Source organism: Carica papaya, chromosome 9, assembly GCF_054855325.1.
Source record: "Carica papaya isolate Zhongbai chromosome 9, ASM5485532v1, whole genome shotgun sequence".
Lineage (NCBI taxonomy): Eukaryota > Viridiplantae > Streptophyta > Magnoliopsida > Brassicales > Caricaceae > Carica > Carica papaya.
This window is the reverse complement of record NC_142317.1, coordinates 20,016,384-20,036,924: the sequence shown is the minus strand read 5'-3', so window position 1 is coordinate 20,036,924 and position 20,541 is coordinate 20,016,384.

The window sequence follows — 20,541 nt, the reverse complement described above, 5'->3', positions numbered from 1 at the left end:
ACATGCATCAAGGAAACACAACTGAATCATTTTACCAATTCCAGTATATTATCATGCATTTAAAGCTGTAAAATCAATCAATCAATTAAACAGGAAAATAATAATAAATAACCGTTGGGCTTTACCCGTAGTTTTTGGCTCATCCGTCATTCTTTTGCTCTGATTTGGCCATGGGGGTGCTCAAAATCAAATTTTGAGCGAATAGGAGAATTTTTACCTTTTTTGGTGATCAGAAGTGGCTCTGGCGCGGCAGCGGGCGGTGGTTGGCTCCCTTCTCCAGTAACTCGTTCTTCTTCTCCGGCGAAGGGTTGGCGGCTAGGATTAAGGTTCGGTGTGAAGTGAGATATTTATGCCCATATTCCTTAAATCTGGGCCGTTCATCATGTTTGATCTCGACTGTTTGATCGCGTTTAAAGAGAAAATAAATCTAGATCGTTCATCGCGATTTGATCTAGACTGTATGATCGCATTTAAAGAGGAAAAGAATCTGAACCATTCATCATGTTTAATCGTGACCATCTGATCACGCCTAAGGAGGGAACGGATCCAGACCTTCCACGCACGCAAGAACACATCCAGGCCATCCGATCACAGGCACGCAGATTGCCAATGTGGCCTCTTGTGTGGTACCAAGTCAGTGTGTCCTGCCACACAGCGCGCTCCAGTTTGCCGGGGCTGCTTACTGGGTGGTCTTACGTGGCGCATTTTTCTTAAATTTCATTTTGACCTCCAGTTTCTGATTTTTCTTTCAAAAATACCCCCCAAACCAAAATCGTCACCCCTTTTTCCCAAAATTGATTTCAAGTTCATCCTCCACCTATTTTTTCCCAATTTTAAATTAAATAAAAATTTATAAAATTAAAAATTATATATATATATTAATTTTAAAATTAATCCCAAGCCAACTTTCGAGCCTGGGTGTTACAATTGATATTATAGTAAGTCTTATTTTATATTATAACTTATGAAATATTTAAACTCAAATAAAGAATCATAAACTATTTAAAATAAATAACGAATTGTGGCTATTTAAAATTTGATTTCTTAAATAAAGAATCCATGACTATTCGGGATGTGATTTTATTATATTTATTACATATTTTACTTAATTTATATAAAATGCTTATGAATATTGATTTTATTAGTTCTATGACACTCACTATATATAAAATGAGTCACTTCAAATAAATTTTATTTTTAAATTTAATCTTTATGCGGAAGAACTCATTAGCCATTTAATTTGAAAAGTAAGAAATAATTTTGTTGAGATAATGTTTAAAATTTTCATAAGTGCCGAATCCACCAAAAATAAATTCCTAATTAACCAATAAAAGCTAGCTCTAGTAATGTAATTGATCGTAGATGCAAAAGATTCATTTTACCCAAAATATGGTAAATTATTTATATTTGTTGGAAACATTCCAACAAACAATCCTACCTAATTCCTAAACCAACAAAGAAACATTTATTAGTTTGTTCTTCACTGCCTACAAGTCCTGCCTACAAGTCCTAGAAACGTTTATAGGATTTAACTTATCAACAGCCATGAGAGAGAAAGAGCTGATTCAAGTTGTTGGACTCATCCACGTGAACTGGTAAACTAAACTGCTTACTTCCACAGTGCAGCATAAATCACTACTTGGTGCTGGAACCACCTAGACAGTTACGGATTTGAGGGGTTCAGCTAGCTATTTGTTGGTTTTTTTCTCATATGACAGGCCCTGTTCAAACAGATTCAGAACAACAAATATATGTAGGTGTAGGAAGTAAATAAATACCAGTTTTGAAATAAAATTCAAATTAATTTAATTTGACTTCACAAATACATTGATGGAGTTTGCTAGATCTATAAACTAGGAAAAAGAAAATAAATATACCACTCATGATGGACTTTTTAATACAAATGAGTTTTTGGAGAGTAAAAGAAAAAAGAAAGATGAAGAAAAAATTACAAAAGTAGCAGAAGCTGCTATGTGCGGTGTCGAGAAGAAGAGAGATGATGATTCTGCTTTGACAACCACCCTCGTTATAGAAAAGGATCTAGGGGTTTCTTCTTATGCTGATTAGGATCCCTTTTTCTTAATTTTTATATTATCCCAAGCCTTTTAGAATATGTTCCTCTTAATTTTTGGCCCCAAATCATGGCTTGAATAGTATTTGTTTTATATATTTTAAAAACACATGTTTTAATTTAAATCTGCTACTGTTCATGACTCTTAGCCTTACCCAAGGCTAAGTTGTCTAGGCCAAGACCAAAGCTTTGCCCAAGGCTCTTTTTTGGCCTGATGACTATTTTCAAAAACTCTTCCTCTTTTCACATAGTTAATAATTTATCATAAAGAAAATAACCCAAGAAAAACATATCTACAATGAAAAGGGTGTTGGTATGGACGTCACAAGGGAAGCCTTGCCAAGTAAAAATGAGAGCGACATAGTCTTGGGACCCATAAGATTTTGCTTGTATAGATCTTCTTCAGAGCTTCTTCCTTTAAACATAATGATATGAGATTTAGACCATAGAAAATATTAACATTGAACATCTAGATTGTATATTTGTTCATGAAGATTAAGATTAAATGATGTATTTATATAACAATATATAAAGATTGGTTAGTAATTAACTTTAGAAACATGATTTAATTGTTAATAAAAATTTTGAAATACCTTTTAACATCCTACTCAAAGTATAGTGTAATATAAAAATATAAGTTGATAACGATAATAATATAAAATACATAAAGAAGGTAACCAACTTTCTGTGATACTTTCTCTTTACATCAATCAAGAGGAATAACTAATTACTGAAGAACAATTACAAGGTGAGAAGAGAATAATTGTGTAGGATTGATTATTTTGTGGAGGCTGTGAAAAACGTAAGTATTATTTTATACTATAACTTATAAAATCTTTGAACTAAAATAAAGAATCATCAACTATTTAAAGTAAATAAATAATTGTGCCTGTGTAAAATGTTATTTCTTAAATAAAGAATCTATGGCTATTTAGGACTTGATTTTATTATACTTTTCTTATGAACATTGACTTTATTCGTTTTATGATTGCTATTATAGTACAAATGAATCACTTTAAAAAAAATTTACTTTTGAATTTAATATTTATATGGAAAAACTTATTAGTTATTTACTTTGAAAAGTAAGAAATAATTTTGTTAAGATAATGTTAAAAATTTTGATGAGTGCCAAACCAACCAAAAATAAATTCCTAATTAACCAATAAACCAATATTGTAATAGTGGTAAGAAAGCAATCCACATAAAATTGAAAACTAATTTATTTCTTGACTAATGAGTAAAAAGCAAACAAGTGAGGGTTTGTAGAATCAAATAAACAAAATATAAAATAAATAATAAGTAGAATAATATTAAACAATTATAAGAAACTAAAATAATTATAAGAAGAATTCCTAGTGGACGAAATAGTTAGATCTAGCAATGTAATTCCGACAATCAATCCTTCTTTATTCCTAAACAAATCAAGAAATATTCATTAGTTAGTTATTTGCTGCCAAGCAATCATGGAAACACCCACAAAATTTAACATTGATCACACATGCAAGGGTGCGTTTTAACCAAAATATGGCAAATCAGTTATAGTTGTCAGAAATGTTCTGATAACCAATCCTTCTTTATTCCTAAACAAATCAAGAAATATTCAGTAGTTAGTTATTTGCTGCCAAGCAATCATGGAAACATCTACAAAATTTAACATGTCAACAGTTTTGAGAGCTAGAAGGACCTTATTCAAGTTGTCAGATTCATCCGTAAGAACTGGTCAACTAGAATATTTACCTCCTTAGTGCAGCACTAATTGCTACTTGATGTTGAAACCATTCAAATAATTAAAATTTGAGGGGTTCGCTTATCTTCTTGCAGTTTCTCTTCTCATATGATGAGCCCTATTCAAATGGATTCAAAACACCAAATATATATAGGTGTAAGAAGTAAATAAATACCAGCTCTGAAATAAAACTCAAATTAATTCGATTAGATCTCATAAATACATTACTAGAGATTGCTAGATCTATCAACTAGGAAAAGGAAAATAAGTCTGCCACTTATGGTGAGCTTTTTAACACAAATGAGTTCTTGGAGAGTAGAAGACACAAGAAAAATAAAGAAAAAATTGTAGAAGTAGCAGAAGCTATCGTGTGCGACATCGAGAAGAAGAGAGATGATCATTCTACTTTGATAGCCTCCCTCTTTATAAAAAAGGAGATAAAGTTTTCTTCTTTTATTGATTAAGATGATTTTCCTTGATTTTTGGCTTATTACAAGCCTTCTAGAGTATGTTCCCCTTTATTTTCGACCTCAAATCTTGGCTTGAATGATATCCCTTTTACATATTTAAAAATCACACGTTTTAATTTAAATATGCTAATATGCACAACTCTTAGCCTTGCTCAAGGCTAAGTTATCTGAGGTAGGAATGAAGCTTTGCCCAAGGCTTATTTCTAGGTTGATGACAATTTTCACGAACTCTTCCTCTTTTCATGCTATTTTTCCAAGTTTCCTCCTTATATCCTATGCAACAACAAAACATAGAAAATAACTCAGATTAGATAACATACCATCAAGTTCAACAACCCAAAAGTAGGTGATAATGATGTCGTTTTTAGGCACTATTAAACTCCTCCACACTTATCTTGTGCTTGCCCTCAAGCACTACACAATACACTCCATCAATCCTCATCTCTTCACCTTTACCTCACTTACTCCCAATCATTTCATCACAACCCACATGTTACACCTCAACCCTCAAGTTACAAGAATAACCATCAACTAGTAATTTATAGGCTTGAGTTTTATGGAACCACACGAATGAATAACCACTTTGACAATATCCAACCACGATGAAAAAGAGTTTTGCAAACTTAGCACACAGAAATTTCATTGAGGGCAATAGCCAATATCTAGCAAAATAGCCACCAAACTTTTCTAGATATAAGGATTCATGCAATTGGTCCATGCTAAAAATAGAAAAGCTTGAGCACCTTTGCTTGCTTGAAATGTCACCAGCCTTTTGATGCAAGGGCAAACATTTATGATGAATGCACCTGGTTACTTAGTTGATTCACTTGTTTCAAGTGGCTACTAGTGCTACTCATAGTCATTTGACCAAAGGACTAGATTATTATTCGTGCTCTCTTCTTTTTATCCCTTTCATTTTGAGTGTGTTTTATGCTTCATCTCACACTTTTACTCCAACTGTTTTTTAAAGTGAGTGCATTTTACACTCCATCTCACTCTCACATAATAAATAATTTGATTTATTCATTTAAAGTACAAAATTCTAGATAAGTTGTAGAGGAGTTCTTTCTGAGTATTGATATTCATTCAAAAATAAGAGAAAATTAATTAATTTTTTTTAATAAGCAACTCTTAAACAAGTCATGTTCAATATGTAATCAAAGATAACCATTTATTGTGTGAAAAGATGAAAAATAAGCTAAAATTTCTAGGAGATGGTTATAAGTGCAAATCGACTTTTGAAATGCCCCATTAGAGTTGTTTAAAAATCATAGAGATAGTTGTGAAGATTGAAGCAAAAATAAATTGTTGGAGGCATATGTGTGGTGTGGCAAAAATTAGGCAAGGCCTAAATACCTAGAATGAGATGTTAAAAAGAAAAACTAGCTACCTAAGATACAGAATGCAGAATGCCTCTCCCCTACACTAAAACTACACATTGTCCCCAATGTCATACAAATAATGAAAAATAAAAATAAAGTCACAGATTAACTCCCTTTGTTACTTGACTTAGAGGCGAGATATATTGGGAAACATTAGTTTCTGAGAAACCCCAAATGTTTGTCCAGGTGATATAAGCCTTGGGCAAGGCTTATGTGGGGAATGACACATGGCCATGTTGGGCATGCACATAACCATTTTTTTTTGGGATTCTGTTGATTTCCTTATTGTAGACACGACATGACCATGTTTCCCTCATAAAAATGCTTTTGTGGTAACACATAATTGTGTCTTAAGAGTGTGGTACAAGCCTTGGGCAAGGCTTATGTGTAGATTAACACATTGTTGTATTGGGCAAGCACACGATCATGTTTCCCTCACAGAAACACTTTGGTGGTAACACATAGTTGTGTTATATGGATGAGGCATGTCACACAGTCTTGTCTCCTGAGCACACGACTGTGTCTTATGGGCCTGACACAAGCCTTGGGCAACGCTTGTTTGGCTGTTCTAGAGTTTGGCTTTTTTTCCTACTCCAGTATCTGAATTTCTTATCCTTGCATTCTAATCGCCATAGAACTCATGTTAACTCAAAGAAAAATGTTCTACATAAATTAAAATCACTAATGCAAATGATGAAAATTAAAAAGGAATGAAGAAAAATGGATGGGTTGCCTCCCATCAAGAACCCTTGTTTAATGTCTTAAGATAAACATTATTAATATGTAAGTACTCGAATCAGTTTGTCCTCTTATAGTCTACTTAGCTTGTTAAAACTTATCACTGGAAGGGTCTCCTATCCTCCCAATAACACACATTTCAAATATTTAGGTGGCAGTTTGAGCTCCAGTTTTGGTGCCTACAAATAGAAGGTAGAAGTTCTATGTCAAAAATAGGAAAGTCAACACACGATGCATTGCTCCTTAAGGTTAAGTGCCTCTAATTCGAACACCACATCTTGTGGATTCTTCTCAGCAACAAGATCATCTTCTAAATCTTGGGACCCATAAGATTTTGCTAGTACAGATCTTTTCCAAAGCTTCCTCTTTCAAATCTTATGGTTTGAGATTTAGACTATAGAAAATGTTAACATCGAATATTTAGATTTTATATTTGTGCCTGAAGATTAAAAAGAATGGAAAAAAAAACTTTTTTTTTTCTTTCTTCGAATGAATAGAGGTTATGTAGGCTTTTGAGAACTAACTTTTTACTATACTTCTTTGTTGCATCAGTCAAGAAGGCTGAGTTTAATTAAAGAATAATTGAATTTTGATGGGAGGATAAATGACATATGGTTGAGTATTTTATATAGACCGTGAAAAATGTAGATTTTATTATACTATAACTTATAAAATCTTTAAATTTAAATGAAAAATGTATGTACATATATAGTATATTTAAAAGAAGTATGAGGCATAATTCAATTTATCTTTGATTTATCATAATCCTATTATTTAAGAGAATTTTACTAAAATTCCTAAATAAAACTAAAAATATGATTTAGTAGAAACTAGCGTATGCTATTGGCTTTCTTTTAAATATATGGAGATATTATTTCCTAAAAAATAATAGTTTATTAAAGAATTAGATGTTTTTTCTAATACTAAAAATTCTTGAGTTCTAAAAAAATGAGATTCTTAAATTCTCTTTGAGAGATAAAAAATAAAATTATTAAATAGATTGGTAGTAAGCCACCATCAAAGAATGGTGCATGGTCAAAGATTTTCTTAGCCTAAAAGATTAGTATATCCTATATAAATAATAAAACAAGCAAAAAAAAATTTCTCAAAGTTCTATTGAAGTAACTATAAAGTCTTAACTGTCAATAAAAACTATCTCTGTTATATAACATCTTATCACTCTTTAAAAAAATCTTTAAAAAAATCAGGTAGGTCACCCATGATGGGACCCGACCCAATTAGGATAACCCATTTATTCAAATTCAAAATTAAAATTTTGGATAGTTACTACATCTAGTGGAAGTTATCTTTTTGAATAATCTGTAAAAAGAAAAAAAAAACATAAGAAAAGAGGGGACACAACATACAGTGAAAAAACAAACACACACACACACACACATTCTCTCTCTCTCAAAAAAACGTTATGCTTCTATGAAGAAAAAGAATAGATTTTTGGTTAGTTTTCCGACCAAAGTTTTGATTTCTATAAGAGGTATTTATGCCGTGAAAATTTACATATAGTTCATTATGAGTTAATGTGATTGTATGTGATGCTATGCAAAATAATCTTGGAAAAATAGTTGCACAATTGATTTATGGATTATATGTTAATTCCATGAGTTTCTAACATTAGTATCAAAACATTTTGGTTAATTGCATGTTTAATTTTGTTCCAATTTGCATTTTTGTTGAATTTTTGTGTAAAATTCATTCCTTTTCTTTTTTGGTAAAATAATTTTGTGTTGTATTACTTAAATATTTGTAATATTGATCTTAAATGAAAGTAGAGACAAAAGTCTTTAATTTGGTATATTATTTGTAATTTTTGGACAAAAAATGAGAAAGTTAAGCATTTTTAAAGTCCATCCTGTTTAAAGCAAAAGGGTTCTGTTAATGGAGGATTTTACATTTTTTTTCCTGAACAGAAGTTGAAGATAAGGACATTTTGGTCTTTTTACACTATTTTATTTTTTATTTAAAATAAAAAAATTAGAGAAAAAAAGAACTCATCATCGGGCTTGAACTCACAACCACAGAGTGGAGAGTATTGCTCTCTACTGAGTGAACTAAACAAATTATTCATATTCTACTACAGTTAAAACTAATTTAGAATAAAGTATTAGAAGCAAAATTGGCACGGATGACAAGAATTGGACCTGTGCAAGCAAAGCCCTCACGTCTTACAGACATGCCAATGACCACTTTAGCATGCCTATTTTGAGTAAGACAGAATATGTAACATACATTTTATCTCTGAATAGTATAATAAAACAAGTTTTGTTATATAAATTAATTTTCTTTAGTTAATTAAATTATCATACATGAATAAATTAATTATTAGTTAATTAATATATCATATTTGAATAAATTAATTATTAGTTGATTAATTTATTATCATAGCTACTTTATATGAATTAATTATAGTTAATTAACTTATAAAGATAGCTTATTAATAGATTCTTTATTTTCTATATGTGTTACAGAAAGTTAATGGTGATAATGAGAAGAACTCTTGTGACAATTAGAACTCCTCAATAGAAAGAGAAAGTCAATCGTATGATACAAAACTTAAAAAATACTCATATGGAAGAGATTGGTAGATAAATTGAAGTTGAACTCTTAATGAACCATATTATTAAAGTCAATATAAAGATTCAAAAAATTGTATGAAAAGGAGGTCCTTTAAAAGACCAAGAAAAGTATGATGCTCTTAAGGGAAGTTTACATATCTCTAGTTATCGAGGCTTGCTTGAGCTTTGTTGGGACAAAGAACAAGCATAGAAATCCACAGTTAACAAACCTATCGAGGAATATGTTAATTATGGTGATAAAAAAAAATAATTGGTGCTTCAATAGGGGTGTCTACACATAGAGGACATCATAAAATTGTTGGTGTCCTTTTACCAAAAACAAGCACAAATTTTCTTAAGGATGACCTTAAAAACAAGCTTAGGAAATCATTCCCAAAACTTAAGATTACAATAAGATAACTATTTTTTATTGTTATTTTTTTGTTGTGAACTACTTATAAATTGTGTAATTTATTCTTATTAATGAAATGTTATTCATATTTTTCATATTTATTTATGCATATATATGATAGCATGTTTTTGTTTTTATTTGGCATGTATAAATTATCATAAAACTAAGAGTGTTTAGTGACCAAAAGTAGTATCTTACATGATTAATTACACTAATAATAATAAAAAATTAGAATTTTAGATGATGATTGAAAACGTAATGTTCTTTTAATTCTATATCAAATATGTGATTATTGTTATCATAATTAATATATGTTAAGGACATATATGTATGTTGTTAAGCAGTAAGTAATGTGCATAATATCTATATGTATAGAAATAGAACCTTGCTTGAACTGGTTAGATCTATGGTCACACAAGCTAATTTGCCAATTACCTTTTAGGGTGATGCATTATTATCTACCTCATATATCCTTAACTGAGTACCCTCAAAATTAGTTACGACCACACCATATGAGTTATGGACTAACAAAAAATCAAACCTAAGTTTTCTAAGACCTTGGAGTTGTGCTGCCTATGCTCATTAATCTTCCCATAAATATGAAAAATTAGGTCTAAGAGGGAAGAAAAGTATCTTTATAAGATATTTCAAACAATCAAAAGGATATATGTTGATAGGCACAAGAAAATGGTCATGTAACTGAATTTGAATCACGAGATGTCATATTCTTATAGAATGATTTTCCTAAAAAATGTGAGATAGGTCAAGACTTATCTCTATATGAAATTGAAGACCAAAATGTTTTCACCCTACAAGGATAAATGGGCTCAATATATTTGAATGGGAGCGATACAAGAGTCAATAACCTGTTTCAATTGAAACCCAATCACAACCAATGGTGGGCCCAAGTATGGAAGTTGGTCCCAGTGGGAGTAGCTTAAAAGAATCTCAAATACGTTAAACTAATAGGAAAAGTGTTCCTCATTAATATTTTGAGATTGAAGGAGGAATATTCTTAGTTATTCCAGAAGATGAAGAAGAGCCAAGAAATATAAATGAGGCTCTTAAATGCCCTACAAAGGAAAAATAGATGAAAGCATAGAAAAGCTTGCATTAATAATATGCAACATTATGATAAATTTTAAGAGCATTTTTATTAAGAGTTATATGAACCAAATTTCCAAGTTAATTGTTTTTCTCAAAAAAAACATCACTAGCTCTATTTTATGCTCTTCAAACTTGTAACATTATCTTGTTAAACTTAATCTTGTATGGATAAGGAACAAACATATCAAGCTCGTTCTTCTATTAAAGCTCCCAGTGAGATGTGTGAACGAAATTGAAGCCATTCAACTGTAGTAATATTTTTATTTTATCCTTATAGTTAGTTATTTATCGAAAGAAAACCATCCAAGAAAGCACATCTACAATAAAATTAATGAAAAAAGATTTTAGTATGGATAACACAAGTGAAGCCTTACTGAGTAGGAGCGAATGCAACATGGTCTTGGGTCCTGTAAGGTTTTGCTGGTACAGATCTTCTCGAAAGCTTCGTCCTTTAAACCTTATAACCTGAGATTTAGATTGTAGAAAATATTAACATCGAACATTTATATTTTAAATTTATTTCTGAAGATTAAGAAAAATGGAAAGAAACTTATTTTTTTTCTTTCTTTGAATGAATGGAGATTAATTGCATACCCTTGAGTTTAATCTATAATAAATAACTTTAAAGGTTATGTAGGCATTGGGAAATCAACTTTTCACTATACTTCTTTGTTGCACCAGTCTAGAAGAGTAAGTTTAATTGGAGAACAATTAAATTGTAATTGGAGAATACATGACATACGATTGAGTATTTTATATTGGCTGAAAAAAATGTAGATTTATTATACTTAAACTTACAAAATCTTTGAACTTAAATAAAGAATCTATGGCTATTTAGAAAGTTATTTCATTTTTTTAGATCTTTAACTTAAATGAATAATCCATCACTATTTGGGACGTACTTTTATTATATTTATGTGATATCTAACTTAATATATATGAAATAATTAAAAATATTAATTTAATTAACTTTATGATCGCTAACTGTATTAAAATTAACTTTTGAATTTTTATATATGCGCTAAATAACTTAGTCGTCATTTATTTTTTTAGAAGTTAAAAAAAGTAATTTTATTAAAATAATGATAGAAGTTTTCCACCATGCATAGGTAAAAAGTCACATTACACAAAAACGTCGACTGTTCTTTACGATAATGTTATTACTTATTCTAATGCAATATCTCTACTTTAAATCATGTATTTATATACCAATATATAAAGATTGGTTAGTAATTAACCTTAAAAACATGATCTAATTGTTAATAAAAATTTCAAAATACCCTTTAACATCTTACTCAAAGTATATTGTAATATAAAATCATAAGTTTATAAAGATAACAATGTAAAATATATAGAGAAGGTAACTAACTTTTCATGATATTTCTTCTTTACATCAATCAAGGGGATTAACTAATTATTAAAGAATAATTACAATGTGAGAAGAGAATAAATATGTAAGGTTGATTATTTTGTGCAAGCTGTAAAAAAAGTAATATTTTATACAATAACTTATGAAATATTTGAACTCAAAAAGAATCATAAAGTATTTCAAGTAAAAAAAGAATTGTGGCTATTTAAAATATTATTTCTTAAATAAATAATCCATGGCTATTTAGGACTTGATATTATTATACTTATTAAATATTGCACTTAATTTATATAAAATTCTTATGAACATTGATTTTATTAATTCTATGGCTGCTATTATGGTACAAAATGAGTTACTTCAAATACAATTTACTTTTAAATTTAATCTTTGTGCGGATGAGCTTATTAGTCATTTACTTTGAAAAGTAGGAAACAATTTTATTGAGATAATGTTAAAATTTTATATAGTTTTACAATGTTTTTTTCAATTTTTAGAAGATGAGTTTTATGGAAATTTAGAATTTTGGATGAAGATGGTGAGTGCTATTGGAACAATGAATCTCAAAAGAAAAAGTGAAGGAAGGAAAATGAGATAGATGGAAATATCTTTGAATATTTTCTGCTAACTATTTTTTAATTTCGTAATTTTTATCTTTAGAAGACTAATTTAAAGATAACGGTTAACCAACTGTCCCATCTTCACATTTCTTTACTATACTGTACATAAATATGTATGTAAAGTTAAATTAGTGATTTAAGAATAAAAAATATGTAATAAAAAATGACTAATTTTTTAAATTTAAAGGTATAAATGTTTCACATTTTTCATGTACACATATGGTAAAAACAAGTGTGTGGTAAAGTTGAAATTATTTTTTTGATTTTTTCATAATACTATTATACAAGAGAACTTCATCAAAATCCTTACAAGATATCAAGATTCTTATCTGGTAGAAATTTGTGATATGCAACTGAATTTTTTTTTTGTCTTCAAATGCGTTTGTTATTTTCTAAAAAACAATAGTTTATTAAAAAATTAGATATTTTTCCTAATATTCTAAAGTCTTTGCTTCATAAAACATGTGATCACTAATTCATTTTTTTGTTAAGTATGAGTGCTTGATTAATATGTTAAATTTTTTTATTTCATCCCTAAGTTCTCATTGTTTCTTCCATAGATTGTATTGTTTTTATTAGTTAATGTGATACATTTGTTTATTTCTTTTGAAAAATTTACTATACTTTACAATAATGTGATTCGTTATTTTAATGTAATATTTTAGTTTAAATCATATATTTATATACCAATATATAAAAATTAGTTAAAATATAATATCGAAAACATGATCTAATTGCTAATGAAAATTATAAAATATCTTTTAACATCCTACCTAGTGTAATATAAAAAATATTCTAAAGTTTTATGAGTTAGCTTTAACTTATTACTGAACTTGTATGAAAATTTAAAAGGTATTTATACAATAAAAAAATTATTCCACCACATGGTCTTGGTACCTGTAAGATTTTGCTGGTATTGATCTTCTCCAAAGTTTCCTCCTTTAAACCTTATGACCTGAGATTTAGACTATAGAAAATATTAACATCGAACATTTAGATTTTATATTTTGCATAAGAAAAATGGAAAGAAACTTGATCTTTTTTTCTTCCTTTGAATGAATGGAGGTTAAGTTCATACCTTTGAGCTTAATTTATAATAAATAACTTGAGAGATAAAGTAGGCTTTGGAAAACTAACTTTTCACTATACTTCTTTGTTCCATTGGTCAAGAAGACTGAGTTTAATTAAAGAAATATTGAATTGTGATGAGAGATTAATGACATACGGTTGTGTAACACCCAAGTATTTTAATCTTACTCTTATTATTATTATTATTTTATTTTCCCTTTTTTTGTATTTGAATTTTTTAAATTTTTAATTAATTTAATTTGATTTAATTTAATTTAATTTAATGAAAATAAAAATAATAATAATGATAAAATTGGGTAAAAATATTATTTGGATTTAATTGAAATTGATTTTGGGAAAAAGGGGTGAAAATTTAGATTCTGGGGGTGTTTTCGAAAAGAAAATCGAAAATCGGGGGTCAAAACGTAATTTAGAAAAGTTGTGCCACGTCAGCAGCCAGTCAGCGGCTTGGTCAGCAGCCCCGGCCAACCAGGACACGCCTCGTGGCAAGGAAACGCTGACCAGGGGATGGACCACGTGGGCGATCCGCGAGCGCGCGATCGGACGGCCCAGATCCGTTCCCGCGCGCACGGACAGCCCAGATCAAACATGCGCACGGATAGCCCAAATTCACGCGTACGGACGTCCCATATTGCATCGCGATGGACGGCCTAGATTTAATCCCAATTAAATTGTGATCGAACGGTCCATATTTAATCTTGATGGACGGTTGAGATTAAAAGGCAAAAGGTATAAATAACCCCACCCACACCTGACCACAAAACCCTAGCCGCCAGTGCCTCACCGGAGAAGAAGAACCAGACGTCAGAGGAGCCGGCCGCCGCCACCCGCCGCCCTTCCGGGGAAGTAAATTTTCTCCTCCTGGCTTGTTTTTCGATGCTGAGTCCGCCTATGGCCAAACCGGAGCCAAACCACCGGCCAAACGGCTGAAAAAACCAACCGAAGTCCAGCGACGCCACCGCGCCCCCCCTCTGTTTTTGCCTCCAATGAGGCCCTTCCCGACCTCCGTTCGATGCAAATTTTATACCACTGTGATCATCGTTCTTTTCTCTACAGGTTTATCAGAGCCAAACATCAAAACGCGACCCACGCTGGAGGAGCCACCGCACCCGAGAGCACCGTCGCCTGTAAGTTTCAGTTTTTTGTATTTTTTGGCCCACTGAGGGCCCTAGGGTTGTTTTATCGCAAGGACCAATGCAAGTGTGGCCGAATTCGACCGAAAATGGCCGAAAATGGCCAACCCAAGGCGAATCGCCGCCGCAAGTGGCAGCGCCATCGCCGGAGCACGGCGGAGCCGTCGTGCCGGAATTTTGATATTGGCCGAAAGGGGCCCTAGGTCTGATTTGGGATTTTTTGGGACATGTGCAGGTACCGGTAGTGCGTTTCAGTTTTCCAGAAAAAATTCAGGAAAATTAGGGACAGCCTGTAGGCACACTGTAGAGTCGAATTCAAACCCCGAAACAAGTAAGGACCCCTTACCCTATTTCCTATCACGGTATTAAAGCTAAATAAATAATTAAATTGTACTTTGTGACTTTATAGATGTATAATTGATTAAAGTTGCCAATGGAGCCCGAGTTTGATACAGTGTTGGTCTGTTATTGTTTGGTCTAATTTTCAATATTAAATGCAGCATAATGTTTGATGTAATTATGTTATGGTCTCGTATGCATGAACTATGGTTTCTTTTATTATGGTTTGTATTATGGTGAACCCGGTACTGTATTGTCTTATTTGGTGTCAATTACTATTTTACATGTTGCGTATGATTGGATGATTGAGATTAAGGAAAAAGGCAAAAAGGTTATGTGAATTGATAAGTGAAAAATGTGCACAGCCTGACTAGATATCCTGGGAGATGGTGGACGAACTAGGTCCGTAGGAAACCCTACCGGGAACGTGGTCTCTCATACCGGACGGGGTATGGAGACCTCATGTGTTTTGGCGCCCATACCGGATAGGGATGGGGACGGGGACTGCCCGTTTCACCCTCATACCGGACGGGGTATTGAGGTTCATGGTTTTGGCACCCATACCGGACGGGGTATGGGACGGCCCTGGATCACCAGGGATACTAGTAGGCTGGTAAAAGAGAAAATCTGTTTTTTGATGATTGAAATGTAAAGGCATGATATGTGTTATGTTATAAAGTGTGTATGATTTCATGATATTATAAGGTTATTGTTTTCATATGTTGTTTTCATGGATCTCACCGAGGTAAGTGGACAGTAAAAGTTTTTATGTTAATAAACGAGTTCGTTATAAATTATGCTCCATTGGTCATTTTTGTTTTCTACCCACTTTTACTTCCGTGGTGGTGAGATAGTATGATGTCTTTAATGGGCTGGTGTAGCTCATCCCTTATTTAACCATTTCAGATCAGGAAGACGTTGTTCCTGAGCCCGTTCCGCATGAAGACGGCGAAGGGGACGCCTAAAGACTTTATAGTTATATTTATAGTTTTTATTTCGAATATCTCTTTTAGTTAGTTTGTTCCTTCATGTTTTGAGTACGTTTTGGTTATTGTGTAAGGATGTTAATCAAAATTTTTATTACGCTTCCGCAATTGAGATTTTTAATATATATATTTCATTTAAATTTCCGAGGCCGTTACAGGTTGAGTATTTTATATATGCTGTAAAAAATGTAGATTTTATTATACTATAAGTTATAAAATCTTTGAAATTAAATGAAGAATCTATGGCTATTTGGAAAGTTGTTTCATTTTTTGAGATCTTGAACTTAAATTAAGAATCTATCGCTATTTGAGATGAAATTTTGTTATATTTATGTGATATCTTACTTAATATATATATAAAGTACTTGAAAATATTGATTTGATTAATTCTATGGCCACCAACCATATTAAAATTAACATTTAAATTTTAATCAATGCGGTAAAGAATTTATTCATCATTTATTTTTCTAAAAGTTAAAACAAGTAACTCTATTGAGATAATGATAGAAGTTTACAACCACACATAAGGTAAAAAGCAATGTTACACAAAAATGTTAACTGTACTTTACAATAATGTGATTAGTTATTTTATATAATATCTCTATTTTAAATCATATATTTATATATCAATATATAAAGATTGGTTAGTAATTAACCTTAGAAACATGATCTAATTACTAATGAAAATTTTGAAATACCCTTTAACATCCTTCTCAAAGTAGTGTAATATAAAAAGATATGTCGATAATGATAATAATATAAAATACATAGAGAAGGTAACCAACTTTTTACGATACTTCTTCTTTGCATCAATCAAGAGGATTAACTAATTATTAAAGAACAATTATAATGTGAGAAGAGAATAAATGTGTAGCGTTGATTATTTTGTGTAGGATGTAAAAAACATAAATCTTATTTTATACTATAATTATGAAATCTTTGAACTCAAATATAGAATCATAAACTATTTAAAGTAAACGAAGAAATGTGGCTATTTAAAATATAATTTCTTAAATAAAGATTCATAACTATTTGGGACGTGATTTTCTTATACTTATTGGATATTTTACTTAGTTCATATAAAATGCTTATGAACATTGATTTCATTAGTTCTATGACTGCTATTATAGTACAAAATGAGTCATTTAAATGAAATTTACTTTTGAATTTAATCTTTGTGTGGAAGAACTTATTAGCCATTTACTTTGAAAAGTAAGAAACAATTTTGTTGAGAGATGTTAAAAGTTTATCATCCTGCAATATATATATTTTTTCAATTATAAGCAAAAAAACTCAACCTTCTGATCTTTTTAATCTAAAAAATCATCTAATAATTTATATAGTTTTACAATATTTTTTAAATTTTTAGAAGATGAGTTTTATGAGAATTGGGAATTCTAGATGAAGATAGTGAGTGCTATTGGAACAATAAATCTCAAAAGAAAAAGTAAAGGAAGGAAAATGAGATAGATGAAATAGCTTTGAATATTTTCTGTTAACTATTTTTTAATTTCGTAATTTTTTATTTAGAAGACTAATTTAATGATAACAGTTAACTAACTCTACCCCTCATCACATTTTTTTACTAAACTTTATAAACATATGTATGTACAGTTATTACCTTGATAATTGATTAAAATTATATAATTTAGTGTTAAGTGCTTCAAAATATAAATAACTTTATCGACCATACAAGTGTGACATCATAAATTTTTTTTAATAAAATATAAAAACAAAACTTAGAGGAAAAAATTATTTCAAATTAGTGATTTAAGAAGAAAAAATACGTAACAAGAATTAGCTAATTTTTTAAATTCAAAGTTACGGATGTTTCACATTTTTTATGTACACATATGGTGTATATAAAAAAAGTGTGTGCTAAAGTTAAATTTGTTTTTTTAGTTTGTCATAATATCACTTACAAGAGAATCTCATCAAAACTCTTACAAGATGTCAAGATTTTAACTTGGTAGAAATCTTTTTTATGCAACTGGATTTTTTTTTTTGGTCTTAAAATACATTTGTTATTTTTTAAGAAAAATAATTTATTAAACAATTAGATATTTTCCTAATATTCAGAAGTCTTCATTCCATGAAAAATGTCATCATTAATTCTTTTTTTTTGTTGAGTATGAATGCTTGATCAACATACTAAATTTTTTATTTCATCCCTAAATTCTCATTGTTTCATTTCATTGATTGCGTAGTTTTTATTAATGAATATGATATATTTGTTTGTTTCTTTTGAAAAATTTACTATATTTTATAATAATGTGATTATTTATTTTAATACAAGATTTTAGTTTAAATCATATATTCATATACCAATATATAAAAAATTGGTTAAAATTTAACATCGAAAATACGATCTAATCATTAATAAAATTTCTAAAATACCTTTTAACATTCTTCTTAGTGTAGTAAAAAAAAAATATAAGTCGATAATGGTACCATTTTAAACTGTATACTAAAGATTTATATGCTAACAACATTTAGCACCTTGTGAGCCTTTTAAATGATTGTATACTTGTACAAACTTTACTTTTTAATATTAACTTAACTTATTACTGATCTTATAAGTTTAATTAATGTGATACATTTGTAAGTTTTTTGAGTTAGCTTTAACTTATTACTAACCTTGTACGAAATTTTAAAAGGTAATTATACATAAAAAATTATTCCACCACATGGTCTATTAGAACTTAAAAATGAGAAATTCATCCTCCTTAGAAGTTTCCTTTTCAAGTAGTCAATTTGTTCTCTCTTCCTCTTAGCTTATAGTAAACTTTTTTTTTTTCTCACATTATGTTGTCATTTCATTTTGACGTCAATTTTTTCCTCACATTATGTATAAATGGATACATATAAATATATATGTAATTGATACAAGACCATGTTGGGCAAGCACACAACCGTGTTGGGCAAGCACACGATCGTGTTTCCCTCATAGAAACGCTTTGGTGGTAACACACGGTCGTGTCGTGTGGATGAGGCATGTCACATGGCTTTGTCTCCTGAGCACTCGATTGTGTCTCATGGGCCTGACACAAGTCTTAGGCAAGGCTTGTTCGGCAGTTCCAAAGTATGTCCTTTTTTTCGACTCCAGCACTTAAATTTCCCATCCCTGCATTCTAATCACAATAGAACTCATGTTAAATTAGAAAAAAATGTTGTAAATAAATTGAAATCACTAATACAAAAAATGAAAATTGAAAAAGAATGAAGAAAAATGGATGAGTTACCTCCCATCAAGTGCCTTTGTTTAATGTACTGTTAATTTTTATGCACTCAAATTAGTTTGCCTTCATATAGCCTGCTTAGCTCATTAAAACTTATCACTAGAAGGGTCTTCTATCCTACCAAGAACACATATTTCAAATGTTCAGGCAGCGGTTTGAGCTCTAGTTTTAGTGCCTACAAAATAGAAGGTAGATATTCTGTGTCAGAAATAGAAAGGTCAACACACGGTGCATTGCTCCTTTAAGGTTTAAATGCCTCCAATTCGACCATATCTTGTGAATTCTTCTTAGTAACAAGATCCTCTTCTAAATTTTTTAAGCTGTCCACATCAAAATAATTAGGAAACATAATGTTCAACTTATCATCATGGCTTGAATCAATATTTTTGACTCAATGTATCTACAGTATCAACATCATACGCACAAGACACATCGCTAGGATACTTCATATCATTATAAACATTAAATTTTAAAATTTCTCCATCAAATTCAATAGTGAGTGTATCATCCTGCACATCTATCTTCATTTTGGCCGTACTAAAGAAAGGTCTTCCTAGTAAAATATCATAAGTATTAGATAATTTATCATCTTTCATGTCTAACACATAAAAATTTGTAGAAAAAATGACACTATCAACTTTGACGAGCACATCCTCTAGAACTCCTTCATGATAAACTACTGATATATCAGCTAGCTGAAGTATAACACTTGTTTCTTTTAATGGACAAATGCATGACATTTATTGATGATCCTAAATCACACATGGGTTTCTTTATTTATAAAGTGTCAATCTTGCTAGAAATAGAAAACATAACTTAGTCCTTGCATTTTGGGGGTAGTTTCCTCTAAATTATAGTTGAAACAAATTCCCCAATATTTACCCTTTCATTGCAACTCAACTTTTTCTTGTTGGTGCAAAACTCTTTTGAAAACTTGGTATATTGAGGTACCTGCTTAATTATATTAAGTGAAGAACGTTTTACCTTAACTTTGTGAAAGTTTCTAGGATCTCCTTGTCTTTTCCTTCTTTCCTTAATTGTGCAAATCTTTGTGGAAATGGTGGAGGTATTATGAATGATACTAATCAGTTGGAGTCCGACTTTATTCCATATGTCTTGCCATCAACTGCAGCTTCTGATTTTGTGTCTTTCCATAAGCCTTGCCCAAGGCTAGAATTTTCCAGCAATTCCTTACCATTTCTCAATGTGATAACAGTTACATTTTGCCTTATATTAACCTCAGTTTGAGACGGTAATTTACTTTGGGATTCTAGCCTACTCATAGATGATGTT